We start from the raw sequence: 20,147 nt of genomic DNA, 5'->3' as shown, positions 1-20,147 counted from the left end.
ATGACCATCTGGTACCGTCTCCTTCACGTCCATGCCTGCCTCCTCTGTCCTGTCCCTTCTCTGGTCACTGTCTCCATAGAGCTCTTAAGGAGTTGAAGGAAAGAAGGGCTTTGGGTGGGGTGGCCCCGATGGCTTAGCGGTTTAGTGCCGCCTTCAGCCCAGGGCATGATCCTGGAGGTCCGTGATCAAGTCCCATGTCAGACTCTCTGCATGGAGTCTGTTTCTCCCTCTGCCTGTGTCTCTGCCTCTCTCTCTGTTTCTAATAAATAAAATATTGAAAAAAAAAAGAAGAAGAAGAAGGGCTTTGGGTCACTCTGTTGTGTGTCTTGGGGCCATCAGCCCTCTGGCACAATTCTGTCTGCTTTTCCAGGAAGGGGAGTTTTAAGTTTCCTGGCCCCTGGAGTCGTGAGCACTCACAAAATCACAGACTTCGGGATCCCTGGGTGGCTCAGCAGTTTAGCGCCTGCCTTCTGCTCAAGGCATGATCCTGGATGCCCGGGATCAAATCCCGTATCAGGCTCCCTGCATGAAGTCTGCTCTCCCTCTGCCTGTGTCTCTGCCTCTCTCTCTGTCTCTGCCTCTCATGAAAAAATAAATAAAATCTTTAAAAAAATAAAAAAAAACATTCACAGACTTGAAAACAAAAACCTGTAGGTTCTGGAATCTTTTTTTTTTTTTTCCTGAAATTGCCTGGGTGGGGGAAAAAATATTCAAGTGCTAGTCGCCCAGTGCCTGGCACCTACCTGGCCCTATTTGAACTGGATATTACTACTCAAAGCTCCTTCTGAAACCGGAGAATCCATCAAAAAGCCCTCCCGTGGGGAGCTCCAGCCACCCTGGGCCTTGGTGAGGCACACAAGGAGGTGGGGGCTGGGCAGGGAGTTCAGGGCGTGCTGAAAAAGGCCCTGCGCTGCTGCCCTTGGCCACTAGGGGGCAGCGGGTGCCTTTCCCAGGGAGGGTGAATGGGAGCGGGCCTGCGGAGCCGGATCTGAGCTCTAAGCCCCACCGCCCCCACCACCCTCCCTGCCATGCCAGGCCTCCTGGGCTGCGCCTGGGCTCCCTGCCAGGGACATGAGGGCAATACGGAGGTTGCCTGTCCTGGCATCACTGATGGGGGTTGCCTGGTTCCCTTTGAAACACAAATAATGCATAAAACAATAATGTTAATACTGAACACTTAACCATGTGCAGGATGCTGTTCTAAGCGCTGTAGATACATCATCTCTTTTCATCTACCTCAGGCTTGGAGCATAATTGCTAGTCTCAGCCCCATTTTAAAGATCGGGGAAACGGAAGCTCAGAGAGGTTGAGTAATTCAGCCAAGGCCACACAGCTAATCCGCATCAGAGGTAGGATTCCCGCCCAGGTAGCTTGACTACAGCACCTGTCCTCAACCCCTGCGTGCTTCCGCCTGGACACAGGTTGGTGCGATTCTTGCTGCTTTCCACACTTGGGCTCCTTATTTCTTCTGGATTCTGTTGTACTTGGTCAGAGTGGGCCCAGGGTCTGGGTATTTTTATCAGAGATGCCCGTACCAGGTGTCCAGAGAGGCTGAGGCCCCCAGAATCTACTTCCTCCTTGAGACCCTCCCTCTTCCTCACTCCCTGGGGACCCTGTGTCTCTCCAGGAGCAGAGGCCAACCCATTACTCATGCCTGAGCAAAGCAGCACCTGCATGCCTTGGCCGGTACCGCCTCACCCCAGCCATCACCCCCAGCCTCAGTGGTGCCTACTCCTGGCCACTGATCTCTTCCATTGCATTTGTAGATAGTTTGCATTTGCAGGGAGCACCCCCCTTCTTGCCTGGGGTTCTCACTCCCAGCTGCACATCAAAACTACCCTGGAATGCCTGCCTCACCCCCAGTGTTCTGATATAACTAATCTTTTTTTTTTAATATTTTATTTATTTATTCATGAGAGACACAGAGAGAGAGGCAGAGACACAGGCAGAGGGAGAAGCAGGCTCCATGCAGGGAGCCTGATGCGGGACTTGATCCCAGGACTCCAGGATCACACACTGGGCTGAAGGCAGGCTCCAAACTGCTGAGCCACCCAGGCATCCCTGATATAACTAATCTCACCAAGATACAGCCCTGGATAGTTTTCAGAAGCTCCCAGGTGATTCTTCTAATGCAGAGTCAAGGCTGAGGACACTGAGTTAGATGACCCCAGAGGTCAACTAAGCTCTGCCTGGGCTTCCATTCACCTCTACCACCCACTGGCTACATGACCTCAGGCAAGCCCATCCACTTCGGGAAGCCACAGACTCCTCTTCTGGAAGGTGGAAAAACTAGTAATACCCCCCTGAGAGAGGTTTTGTGAAGAGTGCGTGAGAAAGTGCACGCGAAGCCTATGGCACCGTGCCTGGCACACAGGAGGTGCTCGCGGATGCTCATCACCGTAACTGTCCTGTGCTGAGAGACTGAGTGTCTCTCAGAGCTCAGGAATTTCAGAGCGGTGCAGAGTTGGCTAGAAGCACCCAGCCCTGGTTGTCCAAGCCCCCTAGGTTGAGACCCCGGGGATCACTGCTGGAGAGAAACAGCCAGTGCCCACTGCCTCTCCAACCTCCCTCCTGGCTCCCTCCCCGAAGAGGTGGTCACATAGCCAGTGCCCACTTTGCCAACTGGAGAAGAACAATCTCTCAAGTCAGCATTTGGAGCCGCTCCCAGCCTCTGCAGCCTATGGTAGATTTAACACCCACCCTCACAGCCTCAAGCTCACAGTTCCTCCAGGCTGGCAGAGGTCTCACGTCGGGAGACAGGCAGCAAATATTGTGACTCACGGCAGACAGTAGCTACTGTGATTTGCACCCGTGCTCTCTCTGTCGGGAACGGTTTGCTCCCCCCACGGACTGGCAGCTGGCAGCCTGTGGAGTTAGGGGAGCTGGCTGCAGGTCAGCACGCAAGGTCTGGCCCGCCCTGCCATCCCGGTATGTTTGGGCCAGTGCCTTTGCCCCACCGTGTGCCAGGCAGTAAGGCAGAGGGGTTAAGCAACATGCCTAGAATATGTTTGCCCCTTAATTCCCAGGCCACAGTTACATCTCTGCCTAGTTGTCCCCCCAAAACCCAGAATCCTGTCCAGGACCACACATCTGGCTGTTACAGCCCTAAGTTCTCTTTTAGTCCACACAGCAGCCCTACACGTGTTTGCACACCTTATTTCTCCATGACACAGCTTACTCAAGAGACCTGGCCAGTTAGCTTGCAGAACGTCCCATCAGCTGCATTCATCGTTCAGAGTCCAGCCCCTCCTGGTGGCTTTGTCAGCCCCCGAGTTGCTCACAGCCAACCCTCCTGAACACCTGTGCACACCCTGCATGCTGCCTACTGCTCTGTATGCCTCACCCTGTGAATCCGCTCAGTTCAATGAGATAGGTGTCCTCCTTCTCCCCATTCTGTTGATGAGTAAACCGAGGCCAGGGAAGGGAAGTGACTTGCCCCTGGATCACAAGGCAAGCAAGCGACAGAGTGGAATTTGAACCCAGGTGTGTGTGACTTCAGAGCCTTGTTCTTGGCCACTCTTCTGCACTGTTCTCCAGGAGATGACCAGGGACGTCCCAAAGCCCCCTCTCCAATCCCTGCCTAATCGTCATGGCCAAAATGTTGCTTCCACCCCAGAGGCACCAGCTCAGCTCACCTCTTCCGCCCCTCGGCCATCCTTGCCGCCCACACCCTGGACCCCCTGTAGTCCTGCCAACACAGCAACAGGCCAAGTGCCCAAGCTGCTGAAGCACACAGTGGGTTCTCCTCTCAGCACCACCCGGAGCCGCCACCCCATTTAAACCCAGGTGGTGGGTTGAACAAGCGCCACACCCCGTGACTTGTCAAAACAGAGGCAGACAAGGGCCCCAGGTACACTGGCTCAAGCTAGTAAATCAGATCAGAGGGGATCCCTGGGTGGCTCAGTGGTTTAGCGCCTGCCTTCGGCCCAGGGCATGATCCTGGAGACCTGGGATCGAGTCCCACGTCGGGCCCCCTGCATGGAGCCTGCTTCTCCCTCTGCCTGTGTCTCTGCCTCTCTCTCTCTCTGTGTCTCTCATGAATAAATAAATAAAATCTTTAAAAAAAATCAGATCAATCAGTTTTACTTTTTTCCATGTAAAGTTTGTAATGTGACAAACCAGGCTGCAGGAAAACGGGCCAGCGTGGGGCTCGGCGGGGCGGGGGGTCTGCTCCTTCCTATAAACCGAGGTGGGGCAGGAATTGGGGAGCCACAGCCCGAAGGAGAGAGCAAGGCCCTTCCTGTCCTCCTGGGCCATCCCCACCCCCTCCCAGCAGGGGGGAGAGTCAGGGGAGGCCCGAATGCCCCCGTGCTCACCACCCTCATGGGCTAACAGAGCGGGGAGCAGCCTAATTACACAGGGGAAGAGACGGGAATTGGACTTTTTTTTTTTTTTTTTTTTTTTTTTTTTTACAGGCTCTCCTGCCAAACCCCTCCCTGGCTCAGGAGATTAACTGAGTCTGTTCTCATACAATGTTTTAAATCTGATAACGAAAACATCCATTTCGAGGCATTTGCATAATGTACTGGCTGAGGCCGTGGTATCACCTGAATGCTGATGGGGGCACCTGGCTTGAACCTGGCCTCTCGGGCCCCCTGGGCATCCTCCCTGCCCTCCGCCCCCACGGGTCGGAGCTCCTGGACGCTCTCAATCAGCAAATACTAAATGTGTACCTACTGTATGCCAGGAACTGGGCAGAGCTTTGGGGAAGCCAGGCTGCTGGTGGGGCTGCCTAGGGGACCCCTGGGTGCGCCGGCCTGTGGCTCTGGGTGCCTTCACACCCGCACCCTCCACCTGTACCCACAGCATGCCTGTGAGGAAAGTGGGGGTTTTACAGGAACCTGAGGCTGGGGTTGGGAGAGGGCTCCTGCTCCAAGCCAGGAAGTCAGCAGGGTCAGAAGCTATGCCTGATGGGTCTCTGGGTGACCCCCCGGCTGTGAGGAGAAAACCGGAAGGCGGCTTGCTGTGGGATCTTATGCCGGTATCTCGCCCTCTCTGGGCCTCGGTTACCCCGTCCATTGAGATAATAGTGCCCTCCTGCGTCAGGAGCTTTGACCTCATGTCCCTGTTTCCTCTTGCCAGGGATCACTATTTTGTGGCTCTGGGGTCAGGCAGGTCTGGCCTTGTTCTGCGGCCGATCACCTGTAGCTGAGGGACTGGGGCTGGCCACATCCCCTCTCTGAGCCCCGGGTTCCTTGTCCGCAGAGTGGAAATGCCGGCAGCATTGCACATCACACAGAGCCTGGAGCTGGTGCGTGGTGTGGGCTTCCAGCAAGTGGGAGATGCTCTTATCATCTGAGATGGGGGAAACTGAGCCTCAGAGTTGTGACATGACCGCCCGGAGGTGGCCAAGCGGGAACTGGAGCCCAGTAGCATCTGGCTGCAAAGCCCAGGCTCCCCGCACTGTCCTTGTTGGGCAAGGCTAGGTTTTCTGGACTCGTCCTGCTTCCAGAGGGAGAAGGTTGGCGGGACTCCGGGTGAGGAGGTGGCTTTGGTGGAGCTGCCCCACACCTGTGGTCGCCAAGACCAGTGAGCATCGTGGGTCTGGGAGTTGGGGATGTGACTCTGAGGGAAGAGGCTCCCCTCAGACTGAGCACCTGCCTTCTGTTACCAAGATAGCATCCAGTCTGCTCTGCATGCCCTTTGACTTTCATGGGGGGGGGGGGGCTCCTAGCCACAGCCAGGCTGGGGGAGGGGAGCACATGTAATGGCCCTCTAAGGCCCACACTGGCACCGTTGTGCATGTGGGTGGCCTTGTGGGTGGGCATCGACTGGAAGGGCTCTCACCCCCAGATTCCCAGGTCCTACCACCTGCCCCAGAGAGGCAGATCCACCATTTGAGACAGGTGGCATTCCCTGATAGAGCTGAAGGACCTATAAACCCTGTAGATGGGGAAACGGAGACACAGAAGAACCGTGACCCACCCATGGTCACGCAGTGTGTTTGTGGCAGAGCTGGGATCTGAACCCAGGCCGCATGACCATCTCAGGGCTCTGGGTTGAGATGGGGCATTCCAGTGGCCAGGGCTGCGATGTGTCCCTGCTTGCCCTGGGAGACACTGGCACCCCTGCTAGTGGAGCCTGCTCCCGGGAGGGCTGGCAGTGCATGCACAGATACGGGAGTCCTACCAGGCTTTGATGGGGAGCAAGGAGTGAGGCATGGTGGGCCAGGGTCAGGACCGCCTCTGCCCCATCTGCCTCATGTGGTTGAGGAACACACTGTCCACAAGTTGGGAGATTTTTTTTTTCTAAGATTTTATTTATCTACTCATGAGAGACACAGAGAGAGGCAGAGACATGGGCAGAAGGACAAGCAGGCTCCCTGCGGGGAGCCCAATGCGGGACTCGATCCCAGGACCCCGGGATCACAACCTGAGCGGAGGGCAGATGCTCATCCACTGAGCCACCCGGGCATCCCTAAGTTGGGAGATGTCTGAAATGCTGTGTGATGACAAATGGCTTCCCCTGTCTGGGCCTTGGTTTCCTATCATCCCTGAAGATATTTCCAGCCCCAAGAAAAGTGCCCTGAAGGTTTCCACCCCCCCCCCAACACCACCACCACCACCACTCCGAGGGACAACCCCGCCCCCACCGGACTCGGAGGTCTCACCCCTGCAAACCTCCAGGGGCTGGGCAGGTGACACAGTTGGTGGGATCAGGCTGGGGGAAGGATGTCGCGCCCCCACCCCAAGCTCCAGCCATGTGTTGTCTATGGGAGGTGGACCCACGGTCGTCCAACCTTCCTATCCAGTTTTCAAAGAGAATTCAGAATCTAGATTTGGGGATGAAATAACCCTGTTTTTAAAATACTGTCCAACCAACTAAAAGAAAAGCTCAAATGGCCAAATCAGGCTCTTGTGCAGACGGAGAGCCACCCGGGGTTGAGACCTCTTTCAGAGCCCATCTCCCCCTGGCTTGGGCGAGCGAGGGGAGTGAGGGCACCACCTGTGGGAGGGCACCCTGCCTCCGGTGGAATCCGATTACCCCTCAGGCGCCCCGCGAAATGGCAGGCGGGCGGGGGCGGGGGCGGGCGGGGGCGCCAGAGGTTGGGTGCAGAGCTCTTCCCCGGGAGGCACAGATGGTATTTTTTTTTTTTTTTATCAGAGTCAGCATTGGCTTCTTTCTGCTCTGATGAATAGATTCTAAAGAGGCAGTGACATTATTCGAGATAACAGAGGGAACAGAGAAAGGGTCAGAAATGCAGAGAAGATGGCAGAGCCAGCAGATAAAGGGGAGGCCGGAGGGGGCGGAGTGCCCTGGCTGGGGACCCCCCCCACCCCCTCCCTGCAGTGGGGGCTGGAGTCCCGCCGCCAGAGCCGGGGAGGCCCGGCCAGCTGCGCTCCTGCTCCCGCTCGGCCGCATCCCGCCTCCTGGCCCCGCTGCCCATTCCGCCTTTTCAATTCGATTCAATTAGGCCTCCCCGCTCGGAAGCTTGTCTCCTCTGATATCCAGTTTAACTGACAGGGGATTAGAGCTGTTTGTATTACACACTCACTCTCGGCCGCTAAACCTCCGGCAGGGCCCAGGGACCTGGGTTATTTATGGAGCCCGCCGGACCATCCCTCTTAGACCTGCTTCCTTTCAAGGGGAGGTGGCTGGGGGCCCTGCTGTCTGCTGCACAGCCCGCCGCCCCCAGCCTTGCCCGTTTCCCCCCCCCCCCCCCCCACACACACACCCTAGGCCTGGGCAGTGGAGAGAAAGAGCCCAGAGAGAACTGGGTCTGAATCCACTCTGTCACTTGCTGGCTGCGTGGCCTTGGGCAAACACCCTTCTCTGAGCTGCGGTGTCTTCACCGACAACCAGCTCATCTGCTGATTTGTGGGGATTAAACCGGGTAGCAGGTGTAGGGCCCTTAGCACGGGGCGTGCCTGTTCACTCTGCACTTCACTCAACAAACGGGATTGAGGGACAACCCTGTGCCGCGCGCCGGTCTGAGTCACCAGGGAAGCCGTACTGGGCCGAGCGGACCCCGTGCCCACCCTCAGGAAGCTTAGATTCCAGCGTAGGAGATGGGAAATACGGAGATTCACGGCGCTGCATGAGTTCACAGGGGGAGTGCCGGGCAGATGACAGCAGAGGTGGCGACGACAACAACGATGATGATGGCAGAATTAAATGCCACCCCAGGGCCTTTGCCCCTGCTGTTTACTCTGCGTGGAATGCCCCTGTCCCCTCCCATCTCTGCCTTTGATTTATTTCCTAACCGTGCAGTTATTTGTTGGTACCTCACCTGGCACCCCGGTAAACAGCCAGCTCCCTGGCGGCAGATAGCACGGCTTCTAGCTCACTGCCGTCTCACTGAGTCTAGCACAGTGCCTGGCACATGAGAGCTTGAGGTCTTATGAATGAACGAATGGAGGAGGAGAAGGAAAGTAGAGGGGAATGGGCCCTCTTGCCTGCAGGATGGGTGGATACCTTCCTCTGCTCAGGGGACCTGGCTGGCCTGGCCTCCAAAGGGGTTTGCTGGATTTGGGAGTGGGTGGGGGTTGGGATCCTGGTGGGAGAGGGCTAGGGCACCTCCTTTCTTATCTTTTCTTCCCTCAGAGGCCAAAAGGGCCTCCACAGACCCTCCCTCTCCCTGCCGGGGCACTGGTGAGACAAAAAGCATTTCTAAAGTCCTTTGAAGTGCTGGGCTGGATGGGCCCCAGGGTAGGAGATGTCCTCATTGTTGGGGAAGGGCGTGATGCTGCCAGCACTGTCTACACCCCCTTCCTCACTCTGTTTACCAGATTCTGGGGGGCCCTGGCCCTAGAGCAGCACAGGTCTGACCTTTTATCAAATGTGGGGCAATAGGGGCACCTGGATGACTTGGTGGTTGAGCATCTGCCTTTGACTCTGGGCGAGATCCTGGAGTCCCGGGATTGAGTCCTGCGTCTGCTTCTCCCTCTGCCTGTGTGTCTGCCTCTCTCTCTCTCCGTGTCTCTCATGAATAAATAAATTTTTAAAAATGCATGGCAATACAATAACAGCCACCGCTTCCTGCACATGGTCTCCATGTCAGGCTTGACATGCACAACTGCTTTTCATTCTCAACACGGTTCTCTGGGGTGGGCATTGTCCCCATTCTCCAGAGCAGAACGCTGAGGTTCCGAGTTGTGTTGGGGTATGTCCCGCAACCCAGCTGGGAAGGATGGGAGCTGGGGTGGAGTCCAAGACCGAGGCCAGACACCTGCTCGTCCATGTAGCATCCGCAGTGTACCAGGCACCTTTGTGTACGCTGACTCCTGATGTACTGAAGAGTGGGTACTCTATCCCCCATTCTGCAAAAGGGAGAACTAAGGCTCAGAGAGGTGAAAAGACTGGTCCTTGGCCACACAGCCTGTTCCAGGCAGAACCAGGTGGAAACAGGTCCACCTGACCCCAAATCCAGTTTGTAGTCTCTGCCCTGCACTTTCCTCCTCAGATCAGGTGCTCAGATTGTTTCAGATTTGTATTAGGCCCTGAGTGGGCAATGAGGGTTTCAAATCAATGGAGCAGCAGTTGCTGAGTCATTCAAGAGCCACTGAAGTATGGCACAGTCCATGCTGGTAAGGAAGATGCCATCCAGTTGGGAAGGCAACATATTCATATGTAAAGAGTTACAAGAATTAAATGAAAAATAGAAACTTTGGACACTCTCATAATGATGCATGTATGATTCACAATTCTGAGGAATGGGTCAGGAAAGCTCATCCTGAAGGGCAAATGGATTTTGGAAATGGAAGTCCACATGATATCTAAGAATGACAATGAGTCAACCATCATTATAAGGACAATAACCATTAATAATCACAATTAGGCCCCAAGTTATAGGTCTTACTGTTCTCATTTCACAGATAAAGATGCTGAGGTTCGGGCAGCCCCAGTGGCACAGCGGTTTGGTGCCGCCTGCAGCCTGGGGTGTGATCCTGGAGACCAGGGATCAAGTCCCACATCAGGCTCCCTGCATGGAGCCTGCTTCTCCCTCTGTCTGTGTCTCTGCCTCTCTCTCTGTGTGTCTATGAATAAAAAATAAAATCATATTTTATTTGTGCCCAGCCAGCCTGCCCAGATCCTCTGACCCCAAAGCCACTTTCTTTCCCTCAACCCTGGGCAATCTCACAGGATGTCACAGGCAGGAGGCCACCTGGCCCAGGTCTAAATGGCTGGGCCAGTGTTGCTTCCCAGAGTGAGCTTCTTGGTCAAGGAAGCCCGTGGACATCCTACCTAACCTCAAACTATGTGCTGTGCGCTGGGGTCCCTGGGGTGAATGAGACCCATCCCTGCCTTCCAGGGCACACAGGGCAGAACCAGATAAGCAAACTGGCAATGATAGTAAAGAGGAGCAGGTTCTGAGTTATCATGGGAGCCCAGGAAGGGGGGGTACACATCCCACCTGGTGTGTGGGAAGGGGATCAGGGAAAGCTTCCTAGAGGAGGAGATGCCTGGGCAGAATTTTGGCTGAGCTGGAAGGTGAGGGAGGGCGTTCCTGGCAGCAAAGGCACTGAGTTGAGCTGAGCTGGAGCATGCAGAGAAGCCACAGGTGGTTTGGCATTCAGATGGCGCCAGGGCCAACATGAGGCAACGTTTACCTTGAAGACCCTGGGGAGCCAGGGTGGGAATTAGGCTTAGGAGGGCAGGTCACAGCTGTACTTTTGAAAGTCCTCTGGCTGTGGCATGATGGACGGAGAAGGGGAGTGGGGAGTGAGAGACAGCAGCAATGTCTAGAAGGGGCAGGTGGCATCAGGGACAAGTGGAGAGGAGGTGATTAATGGGAAGATAACCAAGGTGGGGCCTTGGTTTGGGGCTCCAATTTCTCTCCTCTGTTCAGGGAGGAGGTACACTCCTTTTTTGATGGTTTCCTGCCAGGGGTAGGCCTCAGCTGATTCCCTAGTTGCAGGGGTGCCTTTTATCTTAGTGCCCTGGGGTTGTCACAACAAAGTGCCACAGACTGGGAGGCTGGAAACAACACAAATGTATTCTTGCATGGTTCTGGAGGCCAGAAGTCTGAGAGCAAGGTGTCCGTAGGGCCAGGCTCCCTCCAAGACTCTGGGTGGAATCCTTCCCTGCCTCTTCCAGCTCTGGTGGTGGCCTCATTCCTTGCATCCCTCGGCTCGCAGCCACATCCCTCTGCTCTCTGCCTCTGTAGCCCCATGGTGGCTTCTCCATGTGGCTTCTTCTGTGTCTTTATCTCATGTGGCCTTTCCCCTTCTTTTTTATTTTATTTTATTTTATTTTATTTTATTTTATTTTATTATTTATTCATGACAGACACAGAGAGAGAAAGGCAGAGACACAGGCAGAGGGAGAAGTAGGCTCCATGCAGGGAGCCTGACATGGGACTCGATCTCGGGTCTCCAGGGCTGAAGGCGGCACTAAACCGCTGGGCCACTGGGGCTGCCTGCCTTTCTCCTTCTTATCAGGACACCAGTCACTTGGGATTAGGGCCCACCCTATTGGCCCCAACTCGATGACATCTACTAAGATCCTATTTCCATGTAAGGTCACATCCACAGGTACCAGGGTTTAGGGCTTCACGGTGTCTTTTGGGGGGAAACACAACAGAATTCATAATACGCTTAAGGGCAGGAATTCTGCTTCTCTTCGTCTCTGGCCAGCCCCAGCACAGAGCCTGGTGCATGTCAGCGCTCCAAGGGGGGTCATGGGATAAACAATGAGCTGATGGAGTCAGGGCGTCCAGCCGCTCCTCCATGCTGACCCCCGCTCCTCTGACAACTGCAGCAGCCCCGGCCCAGCCGGCGTCTGGGTGAGACAGGTCTCTGGGGCCGCCTTTCCCGTGGGTTGTTCTCCGAAAGAAGTGGTGTTGATGTCAGCAGATGCCTGTCACTTTCCTTCCCCAGCAAAATCTCAACTGTCAGAGTAAGTGAAATAGTCATTGCCTATCCCTGCGTTTGAGATTTTATTGACAGTTTCATTGTCACCCAAAAAAACCTCCTTTTCTCCGTTGGCATTTTCATCAGGTGATTCTGGGGGCAGGAGGAGGACGTGGGGCTGACTCCTGAAAACAGGTTTTGGCAGGTGGTGGGTGCTGGTTCCCCTGGCCTGGGATCAGGAGGGGCAGAAGACCCCATGGTGGGCACCACCTTGCCTTGGCTCCAGCCAAAGACTGCTTGTACCCCCTCTGGGGGACAGGAAGGAGATGAGAGCCTGGGGGCCCCCAGAAGTAGCCACGGTGGCCAGATGGGACAGCCCAGACCTCATGGTGGGTCTTTTTTTGTTTTGTTTTGTTTTGTTCTATTTTTTTATTTGAGAAAGAGGAGAGAGAGAGAGCAAGTGTGAGCAGAGGGGGAGGGGCAGAGGTAGAAGCAGATTCCCCTTGGAGCAGGGAGCCCGATGTGGGGCTCCATCCCAGGACCCTGAGATCAGACCTGAGCTGAAGGCAGATGCTCAACTGACTGAGCCACCCAGGCACCCCCATCTTTAGGCCCCTCTCCTACCCTGGTGGGTAATAGGGAGGCATCCGCGTGCTGGGGTGAGAGCGTGCAGGATCAGACCACCTGGGTGCCGTTCTCAGCTCAACGATACGTACTTTAGGGCCAGTACTTCACCCTACAGATCCTCAGTGGCCCTGTCTGTTAAATGGGGGTAGTAACAGGTAGCTTCCATTGGCTGAGGCTTCATCTGCACCAAGTACCCAATATCCGGTTCGGGTCCTCACCAGAACCCAGAGAGCTGGGTGCCATCAGGATCCTCACTTTAATGATGCAGAGAGGCGAGACACCCTGCCCAATGGCCATCCCAGCTGGGAAGTGGCAAGAGCGGTTTGAACCCAGGCTTTGAGATGCCCAGCTCAGCTGTGATCCCACCTCATACGATTTGTGGGAGAATACAGACAGCAAAGTGACACGCCGCTAGCACACCCGAAAAAGCTGTCTGCCATTCCTACCGTTGTTGTTGGCGTTAGCATGGGTGGCATTGGCCCCTTGGCAGCCACTCTGTCCCTGGGACTCCAGACATCACTGGGTGGTGCTGGCCCAGGACGGGGCATGGAGAGTGCTCAGGAGTTGCACTGGGGCTGAGGACCCATCCAGGAGTTGTACCCCACTGCGTACCCCTTCCTTGGCCCCCAGCAGAGCTGCAGGTAGGACAGTCGGCTACCGAGGGGGCAGCTGGCTACAGCGTCAGACGCGGGCCTGGCAAAGCTGCTCCACCGTATCTGAGCCACACAGATGGGCAGCGAGGCTCAGAGAGCCGCCCCTGCTCGGGGCGCCAGACCAGGCAGGTGAATCCAGTAGTTAAAACAACGGATACTGGAGCCAACTGGAGCTGAGTTGTGGCGTGGTCGCTGCCGGCCGGCCACGAGTCACCGAGCCTCAGCTGCATGCCCTGTGCGCTGAGATAACAGAAGCGCCCCTCGGAGGGGCAAGGCCTGGATGATGCACAGCACCCCTTAGTGCAAGGTCTGGCACACGGCAGAAAGGAGACCCAGTCTTAGCTCATGGAGACTCCTTCTGGATCTCAGGCTCCCAGCCGGTCCGGGTGCACAGGAGGGCACTGAGCCACCCTGCAGAGCTGGGGCTTGCTTCTGGACCTCCAGACTCCTGTCCACCTCCCCCCCCAGCGCCCCCCGGCTTCTCAGCGGAGCCCCTCCCGGCCCTGGCCTGCCCTCCTCCCCGGGTCCCTGGCTCCCGCTGCTTCCAGAGCCCGAGCCGCGGGGCCCGCAGCCAGGAGTGCCAAAATCCCTCTCCCCGGCACACTGAAGGTTTTGAAAGTTAAAGTATTACTGTCGGCTTTGTTGTTGCCTAACTACGACAGACAAATTGAGAACCAGTTGTCAAAATGTCAGTGCACAACAAATCAACATGCAGAACGAGTCACAGCGCTCTGTGGTGTATAATTAAACAAAAAATCCCTTTTAGAAATTTCAGCGAGCGTTGGTTCCACTTTATATTTGTCTGTGTGATTAATAAAGGCAGCTAATTTTCAGACTTTAAAAACAGCTAGAAAATAGCTCCTAATTACATATTAGGCTCCTAGCGGCCCCCGCTGAGCTCCGCCGGCATTGGTGGGCCGGAGAATTTAGCAAAGCCTTAATTGCATTCTGAGCATCATCTAATTTTAGTTAAATGTAATGTAATCAGCAGCAGATGTCTGAAATAAAATATGAATTATGAATATGATGAAATTTCATTCTTGAATAAAAAAGTAATTTGCTATTTAGTTCATTAAAGTCTTAGAGGTTTATTAGGAACAGGTATATACAGCCCAGCGAGCGAGGTGAGGTAGTCAATGATATTTGGGAGAAAGAGAGAAACCCCAAAGGGATAGGGAACTTTATCCAGGGGTCCGCTTTAGACCAAGGACCATGGGGCAAGGGGGAGGGCCCTGTGTCTACCCCTGCCCACTGATGACTCCCTGGGGCCCTTCGAGGTGGGCTCAGGGTTTGGGGACGTGGAGGCTTGGAATAGGAAACCGTGGGCGCCTCTGAGGCCTGTGCCACCCTTGGCATCCCACCCCATCTCCTTCCCACCCGGGGCTGGTATCCCCTGGCATTGGAGATGATGTGGAGGGCTTGTTCGTGGCAACACGTCTCCATGCCCGGCACTCTTCCGGGCTTAGTGACACCGAATAAGGCAGAGATTGGCATCCCAGGTACTGAGCAGGATCTCAGTCTTGGCCTCTCACTGTCTGAGCAACTTTAGGGCCTCAGTCTCCCTTTCTATAAAGTGGGGATGATGACAGCACCTGTCAGACACTCTGAACACTGCTTGGAATGTGGCAAAGCCTGTGGTCAGCATTGGCTGTTGCTGGTCGGGGTTGCTATTGGTTGCAGAAGTCATGGTAGATCAGTATTAAAAGGCCTTCTTTTGTTTTGTCTTTAGAAGCAGCCGGGGATGCAGAAATGATACATTCTTTTTTGCTTTTCAGCGGAGGCTCAAAGACGTCAAAGAACTCGTCAAAGGTTGCACAGCCAGTCATTGTGGAGCTGGGATTTGAACCTAGGACCATCTCTGCTCCCAGGGTTTTCCCCTGCATCCCAGAGCAGTGCTGAGAGAGCTGGCCTAGGGGTGAAGATTCTGGAAGGGGGCTGGGCGGGAGGCAGGAGGGAACAGGGCTCCCTGCCCCAGATTCGAGGCAGGGAAAGGCGAGTGGGGGTAGGAGGCAGGGCAGAGGGTTCAGGCCAGCGTCCTGGGCTTTGCCAGAAGCCACTCTGGGCAGGTTGGGGGGACAGCGGCTGCCTCTCTACTCCCGCTTCACACGAACCAATAATTTTCTGCAATTATCTGGAAAAGATTAATTAGCAAAATGTACCATATTGACGCGAGGCTGTCCTGGCGATCGATAAGCTCGGGAGAGTCTCCCAGGTGCCTGGAGAGAGGACCAGGGCTTGAAAGTGGGGAGGGAAGCCTGGCTTTGACAGGGCTGAGCCTTGTTTTCCAGCCCTGGGGAAGGCTGCTGAGCTTCCTGGGTCGGGGCCTGGCTCTGTGTTGACATCCTATTGGTTTTAAGCAAATAAGTCCCTTTGCCTCTCTGAGCCTCAGTTTCTCCATGTGTAAAATGGGTGCTGGGTTGCCCTGAGCCAAGGATCTCCTTTTTCTCTTTTTCTTTTTTTTTTTTTTTAAGATTCTATTTATTTATTCATGAGAGACACACACAGAGAGAGGCAGAGACACAGGCAGAGGGAGAAGCAGATTCCATGCAGGGAGCCTGATGTGGGACTCGATCCTGGGACCCCAGGATCACACCCTGGGCCAAAGGCAGATGCTCAACCGCTGAGCCACCCAGGTGCCCCAAGGATCTTCCTTCTGTTCCCGTAGATTCTGGGAAGGGGGGGCCAGTGGAGCGGCCTCTTCTCTTGGGCTCCACTTCTCTTTGTTGACATGGCAGCCCACTGGGGGCCAAGGAAGCAGAAAGGATCCACCACAGGCTGCCTTTCGAAGGGGACAGAGAACATCTGGTCTTTCTGAAGAACCATGAGGGTACAGCTCCATGGAGCTGTCTGCTGGTTCCAGTTTCTGGTTGGGGTGAAACTAAGCATGTGCTGCATTGGGGTTAGGAGAGCAGGATCTGAGTCAGGGGGACTCCTTTCAGATCCTGACTGCCACCCTCCCCATTCAGGGCCCCTCACAGACTCCTGGCCTCTCTGGGCCTTGGAAGTTTCCTCGGAGATCCAGTGGTTGAGAGTTTCCAGTGAGCCAGTGGATGCCCAGCCCAGCCCAGTGCCCGGCCCAGAGCAGGTGTGGGGTGAACGCAAGCTCCTGGGACACAGGACCAAATTTTCATGCCTCCCGCATCTGTGAGCATCCAGGCAGGACGTGACAAGTCACTCGGAGGACACAGGTGAAGAGACTGAAGTAAAGTGAGGTCTGTGTAGTAAAGGTGCAGACCCTCAGGGGCTTGGGAACAGCAGGGACCCCTAGACCTGAAGGGACAGAAATGGAGCTATGGGAGCCCAGTAGCTGAGGTGCCTCTGCAAGTAGGAGGCAGGAGCTCCAAGGGACACAGCCTCTGCCAACGAGTGCCACACTGCCAAGCAGGGCAGAGGTGCCCCCAGCATCCTTCCCCGCTTCTCCCAGCCTCCCATGGGGTGATCCCTCCTGGAAGCTGGAGTCGGGGGGAAGCCCGTGGAGGTCAGCCTCCCAGGGAGCGGAGAAGAAAGTGGCGGACAGGTGGAAGGTGGACAGGTGGAAAAGGAAAAACCTGCCACAGCCCTCATCCCAGGAATTTGGAAGAGTTTTGGAGGCTTCCATTTGGGAGTGGGGACAAGGGAGTCCTAAGCGGGCATGGTCTTCGCCCCATGGTCCTGATACTGAGTCCCACATGCCCTTCCCCCAGGACTCCTCCCTCCTCTCCACAGGGCCTCACCCTGCCCGTAAGAATCTCACTTCACATCTAGTGCTCCCAAAACAGTGCTCCTAGGGAGTTGGAGAGGATGGCCAGACAGGCTCGGGTTCACCAGTTCCCAACTGACTCGTGTCCTGGCCTTAGCAGCTTCGCCTCTCTGAGGTCGAAGAGGCCCCGTCGGCAGAGTCCAAGCACAAAGCACAGTGCTCGACGCGTAGTGGGTGCTCCGTAGCCCATCTGCTTCCCCCCCCTCCGCCCTCCTTCCAATAAGCCTCTGTGGCGTCACGGGTTCGCATAACAGCGCCCGGGCTCCTGCCACGTGCCAGCCTCCGCCAGGCCCCGACCCGGGCTGCAGAGAACCTGAGAATCATTTGTCCTGCAATGAAAACTGACAGAGCATCTCCTACGCGCTCGGCTCTGGGGACGCAGCGGTGACAAGACAGCGCTGGACTCTGCTCCTGTGAGGTCTGCGAGGTCTCGGGGAGGCAGACCCCCACGCTGGAGTTTCTGGAGTCCGGGTGCTGTGTCGGGGGCGGCCCAGAGGGCTGCGGGGTGGGGGCCCTGGCATGGGTCCGCAGTACACACCTAGGAAAGAGCCCCCACCCCGTGAGCTGGGGAGCTGTCCCTGGATGGCGGGCACAGTGAGCAAAGCCCCAGGGGGTGGCCGGGCATGGAGGCCCCCCCCCCGCCCCCGCCGAAGGCTGCATGGCTCACTCAGGTGTCTGTGCCCCCCCCCGCCCCCTCTGCCTCACCTCCTTCCGCCCCAAGGCCGCCTGCCCGCCGCCCCGGCCACTCCCTGGTCCAGGTCAGCCGCCTGTCCCTGCTCTATTCATCAAGGGCATGACAGCTAAAATTCATTTGAAGATGAAGAAAGTGCCCGCTAATCCGTTCTGCAAGACATTGATAGACTAGCATCTCAGGGAGAATCGCACAGCAGTAATGAAATTAGGCTAAAACTGCTGGCGGATTGCAGATAATTGCCCTTGTCTGTCACTCGGAATAACATCTCCCAAATCCAGCACAGGGATTGTTCAACTTGCAGGAATTCCTTTTCTTTCTTTCTTTCCTTCTCTCTCTTCCTCTGTCTTTTTAAGAGAAGCAGGAGAGGCGAAGCCAGGCCGGGGCTTTGTCTCACTGCCGCCCAGGGCAGGTGGAGCGGGTGTCCCGGGACGACTGCCTCCCCGCCCCTGGAGGCCCCCAAGCCCAGGCCTCAGCCTCAGCGGAAGGACAAGGCAGCCGAGCCGCAGTCCCAGGGGCGCCTCTCACCTCCCCCTGGGGGTCCGGCCCTGAGCCTTGATCGCTGCTTGATGCCCTCCCACCCCTCCCAGCATGTTCCAGCTGGCAAAACCCTGGGTGGAGAGGGGGAAGCAGGGAAATCTTGCCGAACCGGGGCTACGGTTTTGACGGCTTTGGATTTTTGGGGGTGGACCCAGGTCCTGTGTTAAAGTTGCATTTGTCTTATGCTGAGACCACCTCTGTCCTTCAGATAAGAGACTGGTGGGGCTCTGGGGGACAGGGACAGGTAAAGTCTTCGGAAGCCACCGTCTGGTTCTGCCATGGGGATCTAGCTCCCTGGAGAGAAAAGTTCTGAGAAGGGACAGTTTATGGAGTCCAGGGCTGTCGGCATGACCGGTATACAGCTGGCACTCAATCCTGCTGTCGTAGAGCATAGGATGTTAGTGTAATGGGCCTTTTCACATGCTAGTGTTAGAGACCATTTGATGTCAATAGCATTGGATGATGTTACAGAACACCTAAATGTTAATATCATGCTATGTTCAAACGTCAGTGGCCCAGAAATCTTGAATGTTTCTCTCCTTCAGTTGAAGTATTGGGGCGCCTGGGTGGCTCAGCGGTCAAGCATCTGCCTTTGGCTCAGGGTGTGATCCCAGGATCTAGGATCAAGTCCCACATCGGGCTTCCTGCAAGGAGCCTGCTTCTCCCTCTGCCTATGTCTCTGCCTCTCTCTCTCTCTCTGTCTCTGTCTCTCATGAATAAATAAATAAATCTTTAAACAGCAACAAAAACAAAGTTGAAGTATTGACATCATTAGCCTGTTAGCCCATGAATATCATTGACCTATAAAATTTGGGAGCTCTAAGGAGTCTTAGGAGCTCCTCATCTGATAGATGAGCAAAATGAGGTCCAGAGAGGTTAAGTGGTTTGCCAAAGGTCACACAGCAAGAAGCACCCTAAATGTAATTTTCGTTAAGGTCACAGTTTTGTCTAGGCTGGTCATCAGAGAACATATAACCCCTTCCTCTTCTCTAGGCCGTACCCGTCCTGGTCCCCCCAGGGTGTTGGTCGCTGGTGCTCAGCTCTTCGGGGTATGCCTGTGTTCGGGGGTTCATAGCAGGATCTCCCAGAATCCTCTGGCTTGCTAACCCCTGTTTGCCAGAGTCACTAATGGGCTGCGGCAGAGCCCTGCCTTCCAGCTCATTCCTTTGGATCGACCTGGGTCTGTCAAGGACTGACTATGTCTGAGGCAAAATTCAGGGAACAAAGTGAGGCTGGGGGGTAGATATTGAGTGGACATTCAGTGATGTTCAGAGGAAGGACACATGATCCTCGCCGAGGGCTTATATTCAGGAAGGCGTTAGGAAGACCTTGACTTAGAGGAGGGTTTTGAAAAAGCAATGCGTTTTCTGTTTTCTTTTTTTTTTTTTTCTAAGATTTTATTTATTTGAGAGAGAGAGAGAGCACAAGCAGGGTGATCAGCAGAGGGAGAGGGAGAAGAAGACTCCTCACTGGGCAGGGAGCCTGACATGGCGCTCGGTCCCAGGACGCTGGGATCATGACCTGAGTCGAAGGCAGCTGCCCAACGGATTGAGCCACCCAGGCACCTCACCAATGGGTTTTCACTAGCAGCCTTGGAATTGGGACTGAGGGAGGAGGAGCTAGGGCATGGGGTTGGGGGCACCTGCCTCAGAATGGGGAGGTGGCCCCAGAGGGTAGGCAGGAAGGGTGGTACCCGACGAGGTAGGGCATTTCATTAAGGTCTTTTCAGCCACATCTTCCAGCACCGTTGGCAGCCTTGGGGCTGACCACCCCGGATCAGTGCTCCTCAAAGTGTGCTCCACAGACCTCTGGGAGTCCCCAAGACCCTCTCAGAGTGACAGGATCTTGATCATGAGATCAAGACTATGTTTGTAATAATACTAAGACATTATTAGCCATTTTCACTGTGTTAGCATTTGCACTAATGCCATAAAAATAATGGGTGGATAAACTGCTGGCCTCAAAGCATGAATCATAGCCTTGGCACCAAATATAAAACTATAATAGAGATCGTTGCGTTCTTTATCCCCAGTCTTTCAGTTAAAAACTGAAAAACCCGTTTCACTTAAGCATGCTCCTGAGGAAAAGTAAAAGTTATTAATTTT

The 20,147-nt window shown here is 55.2% G+C and overlaps 1 long non-coding RNA gene across 1 annotated transcript; it reads left to right on the top strand.

Annotated features, from left to right (window-relative positions):
- The first annotated feature begins 11,636 nt into the window (after positions 1-11,636).
- LOC106557805 lies at positions 11,637-17,405 on the top strand. The gene is made up of 3 exons (XR_005379008.1): positions 11,637-11,838; positions 14,848-14,987; positions 16,039-17,405. It is a non-coding gene; the product is annotated as an uncharacterized LOC106557805 (long non-coding RNA).
- Positions 17,406-20,147: the final 2,742 nt, after the last annotated feature.

Source organism: Canis lupus, chromosome 26 (genome assembly GCF_011100685.1).
Source record: "Canis lupus familiaris isolate Mischka breed German Shepherd chromosome 26, alternate assembly UU_Cfam_GSD_1.0, whole genome shotgun sequence".
In the NCBI taxonomy this organism is placed as follows: Eukaryota; Metazoa; Chordata; class Mammalia; order Carnivora; family Canidae; genus Canis; species Canis lupus.
This window is presented reverse-complemented; position numbering and strand designations above follow the sequence as displayed.